General features: G+C 42.4%; 1 protein-coding gene across 3 annotated transcripts in view; it reads left to right on the plus strand.

Annotated features, from left to right (window-relative positions):
• The first annotated feature begins 8805 nt into the window (after window positions 1-8805).
• LOC306917282 (NACHT, LRR and PYD domains-containing protein 3-like) overlaps window positions 8806-22254 on the plus strand; it is a 42999-nt gene continuing 29550 nt past the window's right edge. For 2 of the 3 annotated variants that reach the window (XM_079495429.1, XM_079495431.1), the window contains exons 1-3: window positions 8806-8853; window positions 9838-10001; window positions 17148-17356. The gene's annotated coding sequence lies outside the window, so the exon portion shown is untranslated. The remainder of the gene's footprint in view (window positions 8854-9837; window positions 10002-17147; window positions 17357-22254) is intronic. The other variant, XM_079495430.1, reaches the window with a different exon arrangement.

Raw genomic sequence — 22254 nt, forward strand, 5'->3', positions numbered from 1 at the left:
AGCCAAGGTGCCTGGACCACTGAGCCATGGCCCAGGCCCAGGATCAGGTTTTAATGTGCTGCGTACATAGCAGACCAGAAGCCAGATACTGATATCCCCTCTTGGCTAACCCCAACCCACAATGACAACCACCCAAGCACCCCTGAACTCCAAAAAAAAGACACTCGGATGGTTGTTGGACAAAGCACACGGCCGTACGTTTAACGCATGGGTGGTTTTAACTGCTATAGTTGATGTCATGACATAATGCATGCAGGGGGGCAGCATGGATGTCTTTTTTTAAACTGCACCCCCCCTCTCCCCCCCTGTGATGTGGGCTCTTTATGACATCTTACATGGGAGAGATGCTCATGGTCGGCCTGACAACCTGCCTTAAAAGGAAAACTTTGAACCAGAGAGAGAGAGAGGTAGAGGGAGGTAGAGGTATAGAGAGAGAGAGAGAGAGAGAAAGAGAGAAAGAGAGAGAGAGAGAGAGGTAGAGAGAGAGAGAGAGAGAGAGAGAGAGAGAGACCCCATCCCAGAGCTCCAGACACAGACACCCAAGGTGCTGCCACACGGTCAAAAGAGCTGCGCACGTTCTCGGCTGCGCGCTGCTTAAAGCTTGAGTTTTTAGACAGCTGGTGGATGGAAATTAAGCTCCACCTCCGCCGAATACTTGCGCGACGGCCAGATTCCCGGAAACGCTCTCCTCCGCTCAAGTCTTCCGCGGAGGTGGAGCTTCTTTTCCATCCACCAGCTGTCTAAAAACTCAGAATTTAAGCTGCGCGCAGCTTAAGAAGTGCGCAGCTTAAGACCGTTTTGAGCTATGGTGTGGAGACGGTGCCAAACAGCAAGCCACTGATGATGGTGATGATGATGATGTCATCAGTAAGTGTCACACCATGTATCCTTTATACTGAATGAAGTGAAAGGGTTTTCCTTTCCCAGCAGACACCAATTATAAACATTTACATTCATGGGCTTTAGTTTCATCTGTGGGAATACTTTTCAAATATAATGTATCCTTTCGCAAGCATATTTTCATCAAGCATTTATTTGTTTATTTTAGGTTTTCTTTCATTGATAAAAAACTAAGCTATGATGACTACAACTAAGACTAAATATATCATTTTATGTTTGGTTTTGCTCTGAAAATCACGCATTATGACACCATCAAGGCCTGCCAAAATACATTTTTGGTGACAAAATCAACTGTAGTAAAATCGTATTCAATTTTGCCGATTAAAACTAACTAACAAAACGAAAACCTTTCAGATGACTAAAACTAAATGAAATGTTATTAAAAAAACTATGAAATGTGAAATATGCCAAAATTACCACTAGTGTTTAGTGGTGTATGTTTTGGACAGGTTTCTTCTAGAAGGGCCATTATAGTCTCACAGGAGCGTCTCTAAAGGATGTCACATAGGCCCTTTAAGACAGTCAAGAAGGCATTATATGTTGTTGATAAGCAAAAGCATACATTTTGTGTTGGCTATGTTGGTGTGTTGGTCATCTGCAGTCTACCAAGCTGTAGATGCTGAACATGTATGTCTTGTATTGAAGATGTATTTGTTTTCCCCTGGCAGCACAAAAGGGAGAAATAAAAACAACAAAAATGAAATAAACAAATAGTGGTATCAGTATCGACAAAAGCATCGCCAAAGATATAATCAATGGATACCACATTGGACTTCTAGGCATGTCAAAAGATATAATCAATAGCTATGTGTTCGAGTCGCTAGCCGATGTACTGTATGTAAGCTCCCGTGTTTTCAAAATATAATTTCTCAGATTGGGCTGTAAAAAGCATTTCTTGATAAATGCTTTTTATATATGTGATGTATTCCCATGCTTTTTGTTCTTGCTTAATGTAAGTCGCTCTGGATTAAGAGCGTCTGCTAAATGCCTAAATTGTAAATTGTACCAAATAGAGAAATAACTTCAGGCTGTAGTCTAAGTGGCACAATAGGCTAGTGTTTTACTCATTTTACACTCTCAAGAGTTAAAGATCTAATAATTAAGGGTCTATTTGGTTACCAACTCTCCATTTAGCTGCATGGGGACCACCTGCAACCCCCTCAATAATAATTTGCTTTTCATATCTGGTTTGGTACGGCTCAATCTGAAAGCAAAGATACATCACTGAAGGTTGAAGTGGTGCAACAGGCTAGCGCACTTGGCTGTTAACCGAGAGGGTGGCGGTTCGAGTCCACCCAATGTCGGAACTTTCCAAATTGTATGTTGAGAATTATCTGACAATAGGTTCAGGTTTATGTCTGTAAAACAGTGAGTTAAATGTATCCCTCAGCTTACACCCAGACACACTGCCAGGGTCTTGAAACTGTGACCTTCTGCTCACCAGGCAGCCACTCTATACATTCACCTACAGCTGTCTACTTATTATACTAAGCCACCCAGTTGAACCCAGGTTTCGTTTCATGCCACTGACAGTTGATAATCAGTTCAGTTGTGCTCCTATGTCACATTTATAGAGCGTCGCAGTCCCGCCTCCTACCCTGGACCAGGAAATGAAACCCAATGCATTATTCTCATAGACATTTCTTAAAGTATTTATTTAAAGACGGTTACGCCGCGGACAAAGCCAACTCGAGTCGTGACAACTCATGACAACACAAACAATATTTTGGACCAAACAAATAATTACAAAGAAGAAAAACAAAAAAAGTGTTGTAACCTGCCGTTTTTTTTCTTCTTTCTAATTATTTGTTTGGTCCAAAATATTGTTTTTGTTGTCATGAGTTGTCACGACTCGAGTTGGCTTTGTCCGCGGCGTAACCGTCTTTAAATAAATACTTTAAGAAATGTCTATGAGAATAATGCATTGGGTTTCATTTCCTGGTCCATGGTAGGAGGCGGGACTGCGACGCTCTATACCAAGCTCATGGAAGCATGTTCATTGGGCAGTCAAGTGTCAATCAACTCTAGTCAACTTAGCAGGGGAGAAGGGTCTGAAAGGGGGTGGGACTAAAACAAAAAGGAGGAAGAATGCCGGTCTGAGTGAGAAATAGATGAAAACAGAGATGTTGAAGTGCTGATTATAAATGCAGTTAAATGTCACCAAATTAAGAGCAAGGGATTAAAATCTTTGTGGATAAATCAGCGTGTTTGGAGCTGAGGTTTTCACTCAATATTTCTATTCTACCCTAATAAGATACTGTTCCCCAGGTAACTCCAGAATATCCCCCACTCCTATAATCACACAATACCATTACCTAAACCCCTACCATATGCATGCACCCTCAACACATACTTACAGTTAGCATTATGCCATTTAGCTAGCCTTACACACACATGATTAAATTAATTATAGTCCACTCCAACCGGAACTAATAAAAGGGGTGCGTAGACCCGAAGGGAACTCTTTTGCCCGAACACTACACACCCACTGTGGAAGGAGGATGAGAACCTTTTATTATTCTATGATGAGAACAGACAGAGGTACGCTTAGACGTCAGAGATTTACATTCCTTCTTCACAAGTCTTACCAGTATGCTGTACTGTTTAATCCTAAACTAATGTGCCTTATCTGTTCATTTAGGTGTATGATGAGATCGGCACGTCCGCACCTTCCAAGAAATACAGCCAACTCTGCGTCCCCCTGCATAACTCTGAGCTGCCGGCTGCACCCCCTTAGTTTCAATAAATGCATTTGTTACATTCTGTCTTTATTTACTCTATACCGGTCCATACCTACCTATGCTATGCAGAGCTGTTTAAATATTAATTTGGTAGCCGCCGTTACAGTCACACAAACTGTGAGTGTGCACATAAGGCCCATAAGACAATGAAAATGAGATGTGATCCAAAGTCCAGAAAATAATTTCCTTATTTCACAGTTTATAATTTCCCTGAAATTGCTTTAATGTGGAGTTGTTTGTAGTAGCAAACTCTAAAATTGATGACCTTGTGGCAAGTTTGAATTAATTGCTAAATGTAATACATGGTTTCAAGCGCCAGAGGGTAGCATTGGCTACCAAACGTCATGTGTGGCATTTAGGTGCTATTACATTATATCTATCGGCAATTCGGAATTTTACTGGTAGGTTAGGGCAGGGGTTCTCAACGTTTTTGGCCGGGGACCCCCGAAAATGCTTTGGCAACGTCTCGGGGCCCCCGCCCCGCCCCTCCTGACCCCCAATATAAATTGACTGCTACAATAACCTTAATAATAGAGACAATACACCATAAATAAATACTGAAACCAGATATAATCATTAGGGAAGGTGTATGCATGTACTATGTGTACTATATGTAAACTCTTCATTTTCATTTTTCAGTTTTTTTTATTTATTTGGGGACCCCCCAAAATAATTTGGCGACCCCCCCGAGGGGTCGCGACCCACGGGTTGAGAACCCCTGGGTTAGGGTACAATATTGGTACTTGGTCCCTTCCATATATTCGCTGAAAATGGCAGATCAGATGTAGGCTCAGAAATGTTTGTTTCTCCTGTTTAGACATGTAAGTAAGACAAGCACATATTATTTTGTTAAACACTGTAATGATTTAGTGATTATGGGTTATTTTAACTTATTTATGCTGTAAATTGAATTGTATTTCTGTGGTTTAGGTTCAAATAAAGTCCAAAACCCCAACCCTGTTGCTGTGGGCTGGTCACATGACAACTCCAGAAAGCAGGATGTAATTAGTTTGATTGAAAACATGCAGGCTCAGAAATGTTTGTTTGTTGCAGGCTCAGATCTGTATGATATATTTAGTAACCTGCTGGTGCTGGAAGGGAAACAACTTAAAACTAAAAGTATGTTATAAATACAGTACACTTGTTTGCCTTCTACCCTTGTAAAAGAAAACAGTCATCGTAATTATTATCATTAGCCACTAATAATTTCATGATGTACTGTATGCTTGTTTTTCTAATTCAATTGAACCTTTTCAATGAAATCCTGCCAACATCACATGCAGAAAGGTGTTAAATTCCTACATTGACATCGGAATAGTATATGAAGTTATGATATATGTCATAATAATTAAGTTGTAAACAACTATAGTTAAAACATTTAGTACAGTGCTCTAGTTAAAAAAGAAAGTCATACAATGTCACAATGCGTTATTCTTGTTAGCCTAAATTGTTCACAGCACAGATGTTTTGATTGGTGTAAATACATGAAATGTAAGTGGTTGGATTCAATTTTCATCCCAGGTCCTACCTATACTTGATTATTCATTTGATATTTGTCATGACAAATATAAATCTGAAAAGTAATGTATCAAACAAGTACATTTATATTTCTGGTTGATTAAAAATGCTATAGTTTTTTATTAAACAAGAGCATTTATATTTCTGGTTGATTAAAAGTGCTATAGTTGTTGTCATCTAAAACTAAGAAAAGAGATGACAATAACTGGTATGCAATGAATGACATTACTAAGGCAAACTAAACATCTTGTTTGCTCAATGAAAGATATGTTGGATATATTGGCGAATGTCTTACTTAACCCACCTTTCAGACATTAGATGGACAGTGAAAATGTGAGGTTTGAACACTGCACCTCTGGTTTCTAAGTTCCAGATTTATCTCTTGAGCCACACTGGGATGTCAGTAGTATTGGAGAACGTCTTACTTAACCCACCTTCCACAATATAGATGGACAGTAATGGACAGTAAGAATGTTCTTCAGGAGAATTGAACTCTAATCTTCAGTTTATAAACCTGATTGATCTATAAACTAACAACACGGAATTATCCTTAATTTGTGTTTCCCTTTTTGAACTTCCATCAGTTTGATTGTAGTTTTAATTTTGTAGATCTATTTTCAAAAGATTTCCATGCATTTGAAAAGTTGAAATGGGTACTTTTACTGAGTACTTTTACCCTTGATTTGTACTTTATTAATTTTCTTTTGTATATGAAACATTGACAGACATAGACAAAACACAACCAAAGAAATGCATAACAAAACAAACACATAACATAACAAAACAAAACAAAACAATATAACAGAGATGTTAATTTTGATGTCAATACTTTTGTACTTTTACTCGAGTAAAGTTGCAATGCAAAAATGGAAAACATAGTTCTCAAGATAATTAAAATCTGAATATATATATATATATATATTAACGAAGATGTCACTGGTGGACGGGTTTCTGAACTACCCACAGCCCTCCAATGAGACACAGACTGAGTAGGAACAAATTGTGCTATTTTATCTTGATCATTAGTGAGGACCAATTATATGAAGAAGTGGTGAAGTGGTCCTTTAAGTAGAAAAAAACTAATTGACATGATTGACATGAACACACTGGGCTCACTGCTAAAATCTAAAATATCTAAAAACCACACATTACACACACAGACCACCAGGAAAGTGTTCTAAATCTTCTAAATGTCATTAAACATATATTTTTTTGCAAAAAGGGTGAAGTTTCCCTTTAACCAGTAAGGCGCCCTGAGGGCTTCTGAGGTTGCGTGCACGCATCCGCCTGGGTGACAGCAGACTGCTGGGCGAGCGCTGGCGCTTTGGCATGGGGCGTCAGATCAACATATGGAATGAATTCTGTACTGGCCATATATGGAGTGTGTCTTGAGTGTACAGGGTTTGATGAGGTCAGATCAACATATGGAATGTCGGAACAGGTCAGCTCCATGTATGGAGATCTAAGGGTGGCAGCGGGGGCAGTGTCTTGAGTGTACTGACGGCACGACAGACAGGTTTTACAGGTTTTCATAGTCATCTGCGAACCAGGGTCGCAATATTTTTACTTTATGTGAATTTGGATGGCATATTTATTTATTTATTTATTGGCATATACTTAATTTGATTTGTTTATTTGCTGTGTGCAATTAGTTAGCCTTCACCATTCATCACCAATTTGCCACTTGTGGGCTTATAGTCCCATTTTTGAGTGGTGGAAACCACTCCAACAACCAGCTTTGTCTGTATCTGTGTATGTGTGTACCTGTACGTGGGGCCACGTACAGATGAGCACGGTTGCTTTGGTTAGTGTGTGACGTCACTGCACGACTCAGTTCACATGGGTGTGATTTTTTATGATCATAATAACCCCTCCTTCCCTTCGTATTTTAACACAACTTCCTTTTTAAGATTCAATAAACTTGATGTTGAATAAACCTTTTTGGTACATCAGCCTCTGGTTCTGTTCATTCTGAACACTTAACCAATTTGGGTTACCTTACCTTTGTTCACTTACCTTGTCCAATATAAATACAATATATGGTTAATGTGTTTGTAGGATCCCTCACTCCTATCTGTGAGGGTGGTGTAGTCATTATCTCCCATAATATATTATCCCTGCTACATAAACATTAGGCTATGTTTTCGAACATTGAGATTCTGTCACGGTCCGCTCCTCGCACCGTGGACTTTGACTGTCCTTATTTTGCTTTTGGACTTTGATTTGTCATTTCAGTACGCTCTGTTTTGGTCTTTGGTCATGTGTTCCTGACTGTTCTGTTTGTTTGTTTTGGTTACACTGTTTGTTACCTTGGTTTTGTTCGTCTTATTTTGTAGTATTGTTTTTAGTGTTTCCTGTCTTCCTAGTTAGCCTACTGTTTTCCTGCCTTGTCTAACCTTGTAATTGGTCAGTGTTTCCACCTGTGTCCTGTTAGTCCCCCAGCCTATCCCAGTGTTGATTGTCAGTTGAGTTCACCTGTGCCCTGTTATCCTGGGTCTATTTAAGTCCTGTGTTTGCATTGTTCTTGTTGGTTCGTTAGTTCCCTGTTGGGTGAGTTCCTGTTATGCATTCTGAGTTTTATCTGCCTTTTGCCCAGTTGTGGAAGATCCTGAGTTTGATTAATGAATCCTTCTAAGTTTAATTGTTCTGTCTCAGGCTTCGTACACACCTTTCGGACACACAGATCTGTCCGACCGACCACTGATTACATTTTTATGATTTGATGCCTCCATGTCCCACAATACTTTGCGCGATTTGGGCGGTGCTACGACACGCGGAAATAGATGCACATATGTTCAGTGTAGTTTTCTTGACTGCAGCAGCAGCTAGCGGTAGTTTGTCGAGGCCGTTTTTCACACTCAAAGTTCACTTAGAAGGTCCGGATCAAGGACCAAATATTTGCATTTTGATTTTGGTCCGTTTGGTGTTCACACTGGACTTTGTAAAGCGTACCAAATATGTAAACAAATGACACGTGGACATGTTAAGCGAACCAAATAGTGAAAAAAAGAAAAGAGGTCATTTTACGACGGAGGGAAAAATAACATGAGGGGGTGCGGGAAATCACTGTCTACAAATTTTGGGCGCAACCTTCAGTCACACAGAGAGAAGAGAACAGCAACATGAATCATGATTGCAGCAACAACTTGAAATTGCATTCATTCTTAATTATTTTATTAGCCAAATAAGGCAACAGATGAACAGAGGAGCAGGTGTTATAGCCTACAACAAAGTATCCCCGAATCCCGATAAAAGGGACTTTTCTTCCATGTGTGCACCTTAACCTGATTCGATATAGGCCTATGTTATTTCTGCGCATCAAATCGACGGGCATTTCCATGTCATCTTATGGTTTAAACTTGAAGCCGTGCTGGTCAGTTAAGCTTCAAGTCAGAACAGCTCCGCTGCAGTTGACCTATATCACGTCTTTTGCTATAGTGATGTAATCAATTAACCATTTAGGACCACCTGTGTAGCTTATTTAACATTTGCTCCATTGGCTCTTTATGCGTGCGGCCGTGCGCTAGAGCGAGACAGGATGATTTTAAATATTTCTCTGTCTGCGTCTCTCCCATAGAGCTATAAAATATATCGGGTCTCTCCCCCCACATGTGCGCGCGTCATAACTTTGCGTGGTGGCGGTGGCGCATGCTTAAAATAAACAGATCCACAAGCTTACATCGTGTACCATACCGTAAGTACCATTCGTGTCGATAACTTGTACATCTGTTATATTTGCGCATGTGAACCTCGTACGCTGCCATTACATTTCTACTCTAGGCTACTCATAGACATATATGCGTCTACTATTAAAATCAATAGTGATCCCCGTAAAAAAGACATGCTTTTAGAACTAATTATTAATGCAGCCTCACAACTGCCGAGGCCCGACGGCTATTTTGGCTATCGTCCTGTATTTCTGTATATAGAATAGAACTTAGTACCAGACTGGACTCACTCACTGACTGGAGACAGCCGTGCGCAACTTGGACTCTCCAAGTTACGCACGGCCCTAGCCAAAAGAAGACATACAAACAAGCGATATAATAGTCTGTGTCACGTAACTCAGAAGACTACAGCCTAAACCCCACCCAGTGCTGACAAGAACGGAAGTTCTCTCCTATTAGTTGGCGGTTAAAAAACACCCTTCTGTCCGATCTGAAGTCCCACCCTGTTCGTTGGCTGTTTTGACTACAAGGTGTCCGATGTGTTTGTTGTGCCCTCCGCCCCCACATCGGACAGGTTTGTCCGATCAAACGACGTGACTCCCATTGAAAATGAATTGGAGCAGCAATCAAATAGCAATCAGGCATCGCACACGGACCAAACATTTGTTCTTTAGGTGTGTACGCAGCCTCAGTGGTGTCTCCTGCATTTGAGTCCTCATCCCTACTCACCGTAACAGGTTCCTTACATACATAATTACTTAATACATCTGCATAATTGCAATCTTTTACTTTGTCTATTGTAGTACACCTAGCCCTCATCGACAGGAACTCTTCCCTGTGTCATTTATTTTAGAAAACATGCCAACGTTTCACCTCATCAATTCTAACTTGACAATCAAAAAGGTTATTATGATTATTCAACAGAAGAGTTCAAGGTGAATCCGTTATCAGTATCTTTTAACAATTTTTTATTTATTTTGTATGTGTTTATTTATTTTTTACGTGTGTAGGGAACAGTTTATGGATAACAAGGTTGTCTTCGCTACTCCTGCGCAGACAGACATAGCAACGACCCACTGCGCAGACAGACCAACGACCCACTGCGCAGACAGACAGACTAACGACCCACTGCGCAGACAGGATGGACGACCCAGGATGGACGAGAGACATCACAGTGAGTACAACTCTGCACCCCCTGCGCTCTCTCTAACCGTGCACAAACACCCAGCATCATGTTTTATATTCAGTGGTAGAAGAAGTAGGCCTACTCGGATGTTTTACTTAAAGGTATATTCAGTGATTTGACTTAATTCAAATATCACTTATTTTTTCTTTTTTTCTGGATAATCCTCCCTACTATAGAGTGTGCTGACCATATAAGGAGTTCCTCCCTGTCCCCAGTGAGCCCCTGGGTTCAAAAAACCCTAGTTTCGGTTTGGGCTTTGGGTGGCAAAGCCTTCATCCAATCAGGATGAGAGGGGCCTTCCTCCAATCATGATCGAGTGGGGCGGGCTTTGGTGCGCATGCTGTTGGTCTGTTGCACTTCCCCCACTGTAGAGCGTGTGCATGTGCACATCTTGTTACCGGGTGGACCTTTTTTTTTCCAAATCACTGAATGCTCCTTTAAAAGTAAAAGTAGCAGTTCAATTTGGGTCACGGCCTGAAAAGTTTGAGCTGTTAATTGACAGTATTATTTTTAAATAGACCATTCAGGAGCTGAAGATGCTGTTTGTAGATTTTGATTATTTGTATTATTACAAAACATACGTCCATTAAGCACTTTGGCTATTTGAAAATAGCCGATCTACAAGCTCACATCGCGTCACCTTGTGAGTTTGTATAGATCTGTTATCTTCAAAGGATTTAAAATATATATACATTTGTTTTATACATTTCGAAACTTCTTAAACGGGACCTTCTGCCTAATTAGTACTTTTACTTTTTACTTTAACTGTATATTTTAGTGCCAATACTTTTGTACTTTTACTCAAGTAAATCTTGAACACCGAACCAGACAATGTATTCAATTTGGTACTGATACTTTTACTTAAGTACAAACTGCGAGTACTTCCATCTTTTAATTTTTTTATTCAACGTTTATTTATTTTCTTAGAAATACATTGAGGGCAGAGCCGTCATTTTCAATGATGCCAAGATTACAAAAGGCATAAAAGCAGTGTATAAACAAGCAAATCATAAATGCTGTGCCGACGTGAGCACACGCCAACACCCACGCTCGAATTTTAAAAGGCAAAATGTACACTCCATTGATAAATGACCATAGGCTATATTCAATGAATGTCTCTCTCTCTCTCTCTCTCTCTGTGAACTATGAAACCAGTGGTTGTGTTTTTACAGACAGCGTACGTGTCACGTTAGTGTTACATCGAGCGGACACGTGCAGCGCTACTTAGCACTGTTAGGTTCTTGTGTGTGTGTGTGTGTGTGTGTGTGTGTGTGTTGGCGAATACAGTGGGCGGGCTTTAGACTGGATGTAAACCCTGCACAGTAGCCTAGATAGAAACCCATGTATTTGCCCCCCCCCCCCTAAAATAATATAAGAAAACATGTGTAGCCTACTATTTACAACCAGGTAGACAGTTTAACTTCAAATTTTTTTTTTTTTAATCTTTGAATATATATTCTGTCAGAGCGATCGTTTTTAACTAAATCTTTGCTTCATGGGGGATCCCTGGAACAACATATTTTCAGATGGGGGTCGGCGGCCAATTACATATATTTTTGGGGTCCTTGACATGAAAAACTTTAAGAACGACTGACATAGAAACATAGGCTTTTCAGAAAACTGTCAGGATTTAGAAGACATTTGCAGAAACGTCTTCAGGTCTAAATGGGTTAAGAGCGTACCGGACCGCATCTCCATGATATGATCTACTGCACCACGGATATGTCAACATGAAGTCGAAATGAGTCATAGTTCTCTCTTTTTGTATCTTTTTGTCATCAGTTTCCTCCTTTAAGTGAAAAAAGTAGTGTCAAAATATCTTTTGTATATTCGGTTTCAAAACAGGCCGTATGCGGGTATAGTAGCTTTTCGTGCTGGGGCCCTTTACTTTAGTAACTAAAGTTTTCAAATAATTGTAGTGGAGTAAAAGTACAAATGTTGGCTCTGAGATGTAGTGGAGTAGATGTAAATGTATTGGAAATTGGAATACAGTCAAGTAAAGTACAAATACCTCAAAATTGTAGGCCTACTTAAGTACAGTATTTGAGTAAATGTACTTAGTTACTTTCCACCACTGGGTTAACGGCAGGAGGATGAGTTAACAAAACGTCAACAAAGAGAGAAGTATATGACCAAGCTGTCCGTCTGATGACAAAAAAGATTACGAAAGAAAGGAGAGAGACAGAAGACACAGAAGTGGTCAATGTTATCCTCAACTTCATATTGACATCTGTTGTCCAGATCATATCTCACACCAGGGCTGCAGGGCTGAATCATTCAGGCCGCGGTAGTCAAGTCATACACCCAGCATTTCATATTCTGCATTTTAAGTGTTGCAACACTTATACATACACGTGTGGGGATTGAAAAACCATAAAACCTGGGTGATCTACTGTATGCTATCAAATTGTATGTTTATTCATGCAGCATAGTACTGTACAGAATGAATGATACATTCTCTGGCTGATTTTAGTTTCTACCCTTCTAAGGACTAGCTGAGACCCCAACTTTTAGAACCAATGGTGTAGTGACGGGCGGGAACCCCTTTTGGTGTTTTAAGAATTATGTTATACTTTAGCTATTGAAAAATAGCAGATCTACAAGCTCATAGTGCGGCACCGAGTGCCGCGCTACGAGCTTGTAGGTCTGCTATTTTTGAAAAATCGAGAAAATGTGGTGCAAATCTTTGAATATATATTCTGTCAGAGCGATCGTTTTTAACTCAATCTTTGCTTCATGGGGGATCCCTGGAACAACATATTTTCAGATGGGGGTCGGCGGCCAATTACATATATTTTTGGGGTCCTTGACATGAAAAACTTTAAGAACGACTGACATAGAAACATAGGCTTTTCAGAAAACTGTCAGGATTTAGAAGACATTTGCAGAAACGTCTTCAGGTCTAAATGGGTTAACACAGCCGACGCGAATCGCGTATCAATACGTTATCAATTAATCAAACGTCGGGTGCGAACCACGTATCCATACGTTTTAATCACTTTTATAGCATACTTTCATTCATCTTTTTACCCACCCGGACAATGAAGAACCATCGCCCTATCATTGCTGCTTAGTCCCGCTCACGTGATCAGAAAAAAAAACAAAAAAACAAAAACCCCCCTCCCCTCCTGAAAACAGGAGGTCGGGCCGCTTTACGTGTAGAAGCCTGTGTAAAATGGACGCGCCCATGCCGATCTAGTCGGTGTGTGAAAAGAATCAAATTTCACCTAACCTCGCCTCACCAGGCTTTCCTCCACCTATTGGCTTTCACACAACACTATACTACTCGATTCCCCCCTCCCCTCCTGTTTCTCCTGCAGGAGGAGGTGGGGGCTCTGTCCTGGCTCTGTCTCTCGGAAAAACACATGATGAACGGATCGCTGCCTAAACACATATGCACCGGATCCGATCGGCATTGCATTGCATAACGTCTGCAACACACATGGACAGATGCATGTTTCCTTCTTCATACTGTAGCGACCAAACGATCCCCGAGCCTGCAATACTACGAACTAACAAACGAACTACAGTATCGAGAGGGGCCGCCATGACAACAGACAGTCTACCGTTGGGGGATCACGTATCGCCATGCAGAGCCGTCATAATCGGAGATCGCTCGGACGTGTGATTGTAACGCTTTTTTATTCATTATAATTGTAGTGATAAGACCGCAATGAACGCATCGGGGACGTAATCGACCCGGGTGTAATGTATAACGAACTTTTCCGCGTCCTAAACCGTGGTGTTGTGATCCGTTGTCGTCGACATCACAGCCGGGTGAATCTTTTTTTTTTCTCCATCGCCCCCAACCTGCATGCCCAGGCATGTTCTCTTGTTAGTAAATATACTTCACTAGCTTGAAAAACAAAATCAGCTGATGATAACGCCTCACCGTTATACTATAGTTCTGAACCGAACGGTGGAATGGGACTTTTTATAGCCGTACGGATCAAGACTTTTGCTGCCCAATGTGCCCATGAACCCCCCCCCCCCCCCCCCCCCCCCAATGTTTTGCGATCAAGACAATGAGGCAATCATCATCATCATCTATTCTAAAGAAAGCAGAGTTATGAAGGTTTATAGTCAGACATTGACAGGCAGATATAACAATAAACACAATAAATATGCTATACATCCTATACACCGAATGAAAGCCCTGAATGTGTACTTTTACGAGGAAAAGAGTAAACATTGATCCCATGTACAGTTTGTCATAAATTGGTTACATTGCACATTGCGCCCACCAGATATAACTGCAGAGAAGACATGGACCCGAACTCAATATTCACAAAATAAGGCCTATAGCGACATATAAATACTATATACCGTATGAAACAGAAGACTCTCTGCTTTCATAAGAAAAAAACTTCTACTGTAGTAATAATAAAAATCACACCCATGTGAAGTGAGTGGTGCAACTCTGTCCCATATTCTGTTCTCTGCTTATTCAATACAGCTCGCTATATACGGACTGAGGCAGAAAGTCATGTAAACCTTTTATTTACAGTTTGGTCTGTAAACTTCTACTGTAATAATACAAATCACACCCCTGTGAAGTGAGCGTTGCAACTGTTCTGTACTTATTCACTACAGCTCGCTATATACGGACTGAGACAGAAAGTCATGTAAACCTTTTATTTACAGTTTGGTCTGTAAACTTCTACTGTAATAATAAAAATCACACCCCTGTGAAGTGAGCGGTGCAACTGTTCTCTACAGTTGCGCGGTGCAACTGTAGAGAACACACAATTACTTACTATAAACACACACATATACATTTACAATACAATAAATGCATTTTACGTGTGTGTAAGTGTATGCAGAAATACATAAAACCTACCCCTGCCTGCCTTTGATGGTCGGGTGGCTGGTGGTTCGGGAGCTGCTTCCCTGTTACCTGAAAACAGAGTACAATATATATTTAGATAACAATCTGTGCACGGCCAGCTTGAATGACATAATACATCTTTATCTTCCTCCCTAAACTTCTTTGCCTTTATTATTTTGATAAACATTTTTGAATAGTTCAAATAGCAAATCTACGAGCTCACAACATGTCAATGTAGATCAGTTTTTTTGTAGACTACCTTATTTCACTGACAAACTAAATGGAAACTAAATGAAAACTACGCTATGACAACTGAAACTAAGACTAAATATAATTGACAATTTCATCACAAATAAAAACTAGACTAAAATGTTAGGGAGGGACTAGTGGACAAGAGATCCAGTATAAGTAATTTTACACTTGGTTGCATGCTGAAAATAGCAAATCTACAAGCTCACAACGCGTCGACGCGTTGTGAGCTTGTAGATTTGCTATTTCGGCGTACACCCATATTTTGGCGTACGCACGGTTGATAAATGAGGGCCAGTGTGTGTGAAAGGTATAGGCCCAGAAACAGTGTGTGTGAAAGGTATAGGCCCAGAGACAGTGCTGCACTTGTTTTACAATCATTTATCAGAGCGACTTACAGACGGTAAGCAAGAACAACACATGGTAATACGTCAAATACATGGAAATGGTCATCAGTAGAAAATATGTACAATGAAACAATGCGTATACACTATATCAGGGGTTCTCAACGTTTTTGGCCAGGACCCCCAGAAATGCTTTGGCAATGTCTCGGGACCCCCGCCCCGCTGACTGCTACAATAAGCTTAATAATAGAGACAATACAGTGAATACACCATCAATAAATAGGGAAGGTGTATGCATGTACTATGTGTACTATATGTAAACTCTTCATTTCCACTTTCCAGCCATTCAGTTGCAAAAAAAACCAAAACCCCCCCCCAAAAAAAAAAAAAAAAATGTTTTTTTAATAATTTGGGGACTATAATGTCTATTTAAAATGCTATCTAAATTACATAAGCTGAGCCTGTAAGGCTAGGGCAAGTGCTACAGTTTAGGAACTGTTACTGTACCCACACTGAACAGTTTTGGAAGGATTATGTGTCCCTGTACAATGCATTAATATAATAATTATACTGTATAATGTTGATAATATTGACTCTAACTTCTGTCCTTATTGTGCTGTTTGAATTTGATCATTATTCCAATCTAGCTTCATTAGGGTGTGTGTGTGTGTGTGTGTGTGTGTGTGTGTGTGTGTGTGTGTGTGTGTGTGTGTGTGTGTGTGTGTGTGTGTGTGTGTGTGTGTGTGTGTGTGTGTGTGTGTGTGTGTGTGTGTGTGTGTGTGTGTGTGTGTGTGTGTGTGTGTGTGTGTGTGTGCTGGCTGCATGGAGAGATAGAGGAAGTGTGTGTGTGTGTGTGTGTGGGGGGGGGGTAATTACCACAGAGCAGCAGAAGTAGGAAGTGACATCATTATTGTCTGTCAGGCAGAAACGATGTGTACACACACCACACATGTTAGCTACATTACATGTTTAAATTACATGTTATCTACATTATACTCTTACCATTGTGGTCGACACAACAAACCCAAGTCACAATATTTAATTTAATTTGATTTGATTTGATTTAGCACAATATAAAACAATTCAATAAAACATTCAAAAAACTATAAAAAGTGCTAGGAGGAGGCTTGTATCCCTAAACTTCTTTACCTTTTTTCTTAAATGTTTAAATAGTTCAAATTGCCAATCTATGCTCACAACGTGTCGATGTAGATCAGCTAGTTGATTGAAGTATTTATTAACAGTTTGCAGAATTACAGTACGTTTCAAGCACAACTCAATACAAAAAACTGTTAGCTGTGGACGATACCATAAAAGCATTAGGCCTACACTTGTTTACAACAGGGCCCACCATGTTCAATTCATCATAACATTTAGAGACCTACAAATACACAATTCTTTATATATGGAGGTTAGGCCTGAGAGCGACTGCCTGTGGGGCCACAGGGAGGGCGTTTCGACATCTCTAGGTGAGAGAAGGAGGAAGAGGTTGTGTTTTGCAATAGATGCAGAACTTGACAGGAAGCCAGTGCGGTTGTTTTCCGTGAGGGGGGGGGGGGGGTGGGGGGGGGATGTGCTGACGAGGCTATTGGTGTGAGTTAGAACGGATGGTTTAGCTGAATGTTGTGCTAGTAGGCGAGGCCTGAGCAACACGCTGACCAATCAGACCTGCATCCTCCAATGACACTGTGTTTCCTGTCCTTTCATGGGCAGGTCGAGTGGAGTCCTTCTTAAAGCAGTGGACTTGACCTGTCCTGCCACACTGAGGACGTCTGTCCTGCCACACTGAGGACGTCTGTCCTGCCATAGCACTGAGGACGTCTGTCCTGCCACACTGAGGACATCTGTCCTGCCACACTGAGGACGTCTGTCCTGCCATAGCACTGAGGTCGTCTTCTTAGACTGCAGCACAACAACGCCAGGTAAGAAACATCATGGAATCAATCCAGACCCCATGTAGCAGTTTATTATTATTATTATTTATTTATTTATTTTATTAATAAGGGACCAAGCCTGAAGGTATTTGCTGTTTTTATTTCTAATTCCTCCAAAAATAGCAGTTCTGTCTGAAACGTGCAGTCGTTTTTTGCGAAACTTTGCAAAAGAGGGTATGTGTGTGAGTGACATCTTCATATCTGGAAGTAATGCAGGAACGCCTGAGTGCCAAAAAACGACTTTCTGGCCTCGACGTACAGCCCATACATCCAATCAGAAAAGTCCTATCTGATTGCATTAAACAACGTTAAACAATGTTAAACTCACTTTGCCACTCGATTTGCCATTCGCTTTATGCATGTGCATCCTCTTTATGCATTTACATACTCTTTATGCATGTGCATACTCTTTATGCATGTGCATCCTCTTTATGCATGTGCATACTCTTTATGCATGTGCACACTCTTTATGCCAGCGTTGTTGCCGCTGATGCCACTTGGTGTGGCTGTCGAGGCCGATGCGCGAGCCGCAGTTCTTTCCACAGGCGGGACAGGGGATCCCGCCTGCCGGAGGAACGCCGGCTTCCCTCCGGTGTCGCTGGGCGCGTCTCTCGAGCCTGCTCTGTTGGTTGTTGTCGCTTATCTGCGAAATTGCCCTGGCACATGTGACCCGCCAGGCTGAGCGGTCGTGTGCCAGAGCTTCGAGCTGCGTGGGGTTTATGGTAGTGCGCTTTAGGAGGTCTTTGGTGTAGTCCCTGGAGCGCCTCTTCTGTCCACCAGCGGCACGCTTTGCATCATGCAGTTGGCCGTAGAGGACTTGGCGGGACAGGCGGTGGTCAGGCATGCGGATAGTGTGTCCTATCCACCGCAGGTGTTTTTTGGCCACAGCTGCTTCCATGCAGGTGGATTCTGTGTTGTTTAGAATCTCAGTGTGGGGGACTCTGTCCTCCCAGGATATTCCAAGGAGCCTCTGAAGGCAGCGGATGTGGCCTCCAGGTTTTTGAGGTGGTGTCGATATGGAGTCCATGTCTCTGCCCCATAGAGTAGGGTAGATATGGAGTCCATGTCTCTGCCCCATAGAGTAGGGTAGATATGGAGTCCATGTCTCTGCCCCATAGAGTAGGGTAGACACACAAACTGATATGGAGTCCATGTCTCTGCCCCATAGAGTAGGGCAGACACACAAACTGCATTGTAGACGGCAACTTTGGTGCTGACCTTCAGGTTGCGGTTTTCACACACACACACGCACATGCACGCGCACACACACACACGCACACGCACACGCACATGCACGCGCACACACACACACACACACACACACACACACACACACACACACACACACTCTGTTATGACCTGGCTCTTGGGCCATAACAAAGGAGGAAGACACACGGCTGTTTAAAAGTGCACAAACCAATATTTATTTACCATATAAACAAACATATGAATCAAACAATACTAACATACAAAGTGGGGTGTGTTAATCAGTAGATCAGCAGTGTAAGTGAGTGGATGTGTGGTGAGTGTAGTGGGGGGTGTTGAATGGTGCGAACACATGCTGCTGCTCTCATGGAAGGAGAGAGAGCATTTTTTTGTCAGATTTTGTTGATTAATTGTGAATGAATTGTTAATTGTAATTGTGAATTGTAATTCACTTGTCCTCATAGTTTTCTGTCTGAATTGGTAGTTCCAGCATTTTGTTGTCAGTACATATCTTGTGAGAGCTCCATATGTGGGAGCTGTTGTTTAAAATTGGTAATGGCAGCAGGAGTAGTCTTCACCAGGCTGGTGCAGCTGGGAGACAGTGTTGTATCTGTCAGGCTGTAGTTTTTTTGATTTTTATTAAGGATCCCCATTAGCTGGTGGCATAGCAACCAGCAAGTCTTCCTGGGGTCCACATAAGAATACATATTACAGTAGACATACAATTACAAATACACATTTGTTAAAGTCAGTATTCAACTTACATTAGTTCAGATAAAATAAAAATAAAAATTGCTAAGATTACAAGTTAGAGCGTCAAAACAAAAAAAACTAAAAACACACAACACTTCACTGTATCAAATGGAATTTTAGATGCTTTTTAAATGTGAATTCACTGTAAATTAATTTTTTGCACCCTAATGTAGTGGACTGAAGTATCCCACAATGCACCGGGAATTGTAGGGACCATCCGATGGTCACTACAAAAACACAGCGAAGCAAATCTGCCCCATAATGCATTGCGCAAGCTCGCTCTTGAGCGCACATGCACGCGTTTGCGCACGTGCGCTGCTTCTGCATCTTCTGAGTTGGAGCGCAATGAGCGCATGCAGTTGAACCAGCGAAAGAAATCACACTAATGTACTTTTTAAACGTTCGTTTTCCCCTCTTTTCTTCCCTGGCGGATTTTGAAGACAAATGATCTGTGCATTTATTTGCAATTGTTTTATTTTATTTATAATAAAACAATTCATTTGCAATAGTATTACTAATCTGATTCATTGTATCACCCAGGCCCAGTGCATGACGTTAGGAGTGGAATCAGTTGCTTGCTGTAGAATATATTTGCGAGATTCTTTATCACAAACGTAGGCTAAATACATGCATGTGAGACACATTAATTGTGTCCGAACATATGTTTTATTAATATTCATTCATTCCTGCCATGAAAAAAATATATGTTATCTATATTATTTCATTGAATTGCGATAAATACATTAAAACTTAATTATGTAGGCCTATAGATAGTAATTTATTGGACTGCTGTTTCTGTTAACACCAAACGTCCGTATTGTGAGCAGAGCTTGTAGATCGGCTACTTTCGGTAATTCTTTACCAAAAGTACCCGATCTACAAGCTCACAATAAGCTTAATAATAGAGACAATACACCATCAATAAATAGGGAAGGTGTATGCATGTACTATGTGTACTATATAGTAAACTCTTCATTTCCACTTTCCAGCCATTCAGTTGCAAAATATATATATTTTTTTAAATAATTTGGTGACCCCCCAAAATTATTTGGCGACCCCCCCCGAGGGGTCGCGACCCACGGGTTGAGAACCCCTGCACTATATAGTACTATAATGTCTACATAAAATGCTATCTAAGTTACATAAGCTGAGCCTGTAAGGCTAGGGCAAGTGCTACAGTTTTGGAACTGTTACTGTACCCACACTGAACAGTTTTGGAAGGATTATGTGTCCCTGTACAATGCATTAATATAATAATTATACTGTATAATGTTGATAATATTGACTCTGACTTCTGTCCTTATTGGCAACATGTGCTGTTTGAATTTGATCATTATTCCAATCTAGCTTCATTAGGGGTTCAGACTTCAGACAGAGTCTTGCTCAAGGACGGTGTGTGTGTGTGTGTGTGTGTGTGTGTGTGTGTGTGTGTGTGTGTGTGTGTGTGTGTGTGGCTGGCTGGCTGGCTGGCTGGCTGGCTGGCTGGCTGGCTGGCTGGCTGGCTGGCTGGCTGGCTGGCTGGCTGGCTGGCTGGCTGGCTGGCTGGCTGGCTGGCTGGCTGGCTGGCTGGCTGGCTGGCTGGCTGGCTGGCTGGCTGGCTGGCTGGCTGGCTGGCTGGCTGGCTGGCTGGCTGGCTGGCTGGCTGGCTGGCTGGCTGGCTGGCTGGCTGGCTGGCTGGCTGGCTGGCTGGCTGGCTGGCTGGCTGGCTGGCTGGCTGGCTGGCTGGCTGGCTGGCTGGCTGGCTGGCTGGCTGGCTGGCTGGCTGGCTGGCTGGCTGGCTGGCTGGCTGGCTGGCTGGCTGGCTGGCTGGCTGGCTGGCTGGCTGGCTGGCTGGCTGGCTGGCTGGCTGGCTGGCTGGCTGGCTGGCTGGCTGGCTGGCTGGCTGGCTGGCTGGCTGGCTGGCTGGCTGGCTGGCTGGCTGGCTGGCTGGCTGGCTGGCTGGCTGGCTGGCTGGCTGGCTGGCTGGCTGGCTGGCTGGCTGGCTGGCTGGCTGGCTGGCTGGCTGGCTGGCTGGCTGGCTGGCTGGCTGGCTGGCTGGCTGGCTGGCTGGCTGGCTGGCTGGCTGGCTGGCTGGCTGGCTGGCTGGCTGGCTGGCTGGCTGGCTGGCTGGCTGGCTGGCTGGCTGGCTGGCTGGCTGGCTGGCTGGCTGGCTGGCTGGCTGGCTGGCTGGCTGGCTGGCTGGCTGGCTGGCTGGCTGGCTGGCTGGCTGGCTGGCTGGCTGGCTGGCTGGCTGGCTGGCTGGCTGGCTGGCTGGCTGGCTGGCTGGCTGGCTGGCTGGCTGGCTGGCTGGCTGGCTGGCTGGCTGGCTGGCTGGCTGGCTGGCTGGCTGGCTGGCTGGCTGGCTGGCTGGCTGGCTGGCTGGCTGGCTGGCTGGCTGGCTGGCTGGCTGGCTGGCTGGCTGGCTGGCTGGCTGGCTGGCTGGCTGGCTGGCTGGCTGGCTGGCTGGCTGGCTGGCTGGCTGGCTGGCTGGCTGGCTGCAAAGAGAGATAGAGGAAGTGTTTGTGGGGGGGGGGGGGGGGATAATTACCACAGAGCAGCAGAAGTAGGAAGTGACATCATTATTGTCTGTCAGGCAGAAACGATGTGTACACACCACACATGTTAGCTACATTATATGTTTAAATTATCTACATTACACTCTTACCATTGTGGTCGACACAACAAACCCAAGTCACAATATTTAATTTGATTTGATTTGATTTAGCACAATATAAAACAATTCAATAAAACATTCAAAAAAATATAAAAAGTGCCAGGAGGCTTGTATCCCTAAACTTCTTTACCTTTTTTCTTAAATGTTTGAATAGTTCAAATTGCCAATCTATGCTCACAACGTGTCGATGTAGATCAGCTAGTTGATTGAAGTATTTATTAACAGTTTGCAGAATTACAGTACGTTTCAAGCACAACTCAATACAAAAAACTGT

Source organism: Electrona antarctica (genome assembly GCF_951216825.1).
Source record: "Electrona antarctica genome assembly, chromosome: 24".
Taxonomy (NCBI): Eukaryota; Metazoa; Chordata; class Actinopteri; order Myctophiformes; family Myctophidae; genus Electrona; species Electrona antarctica.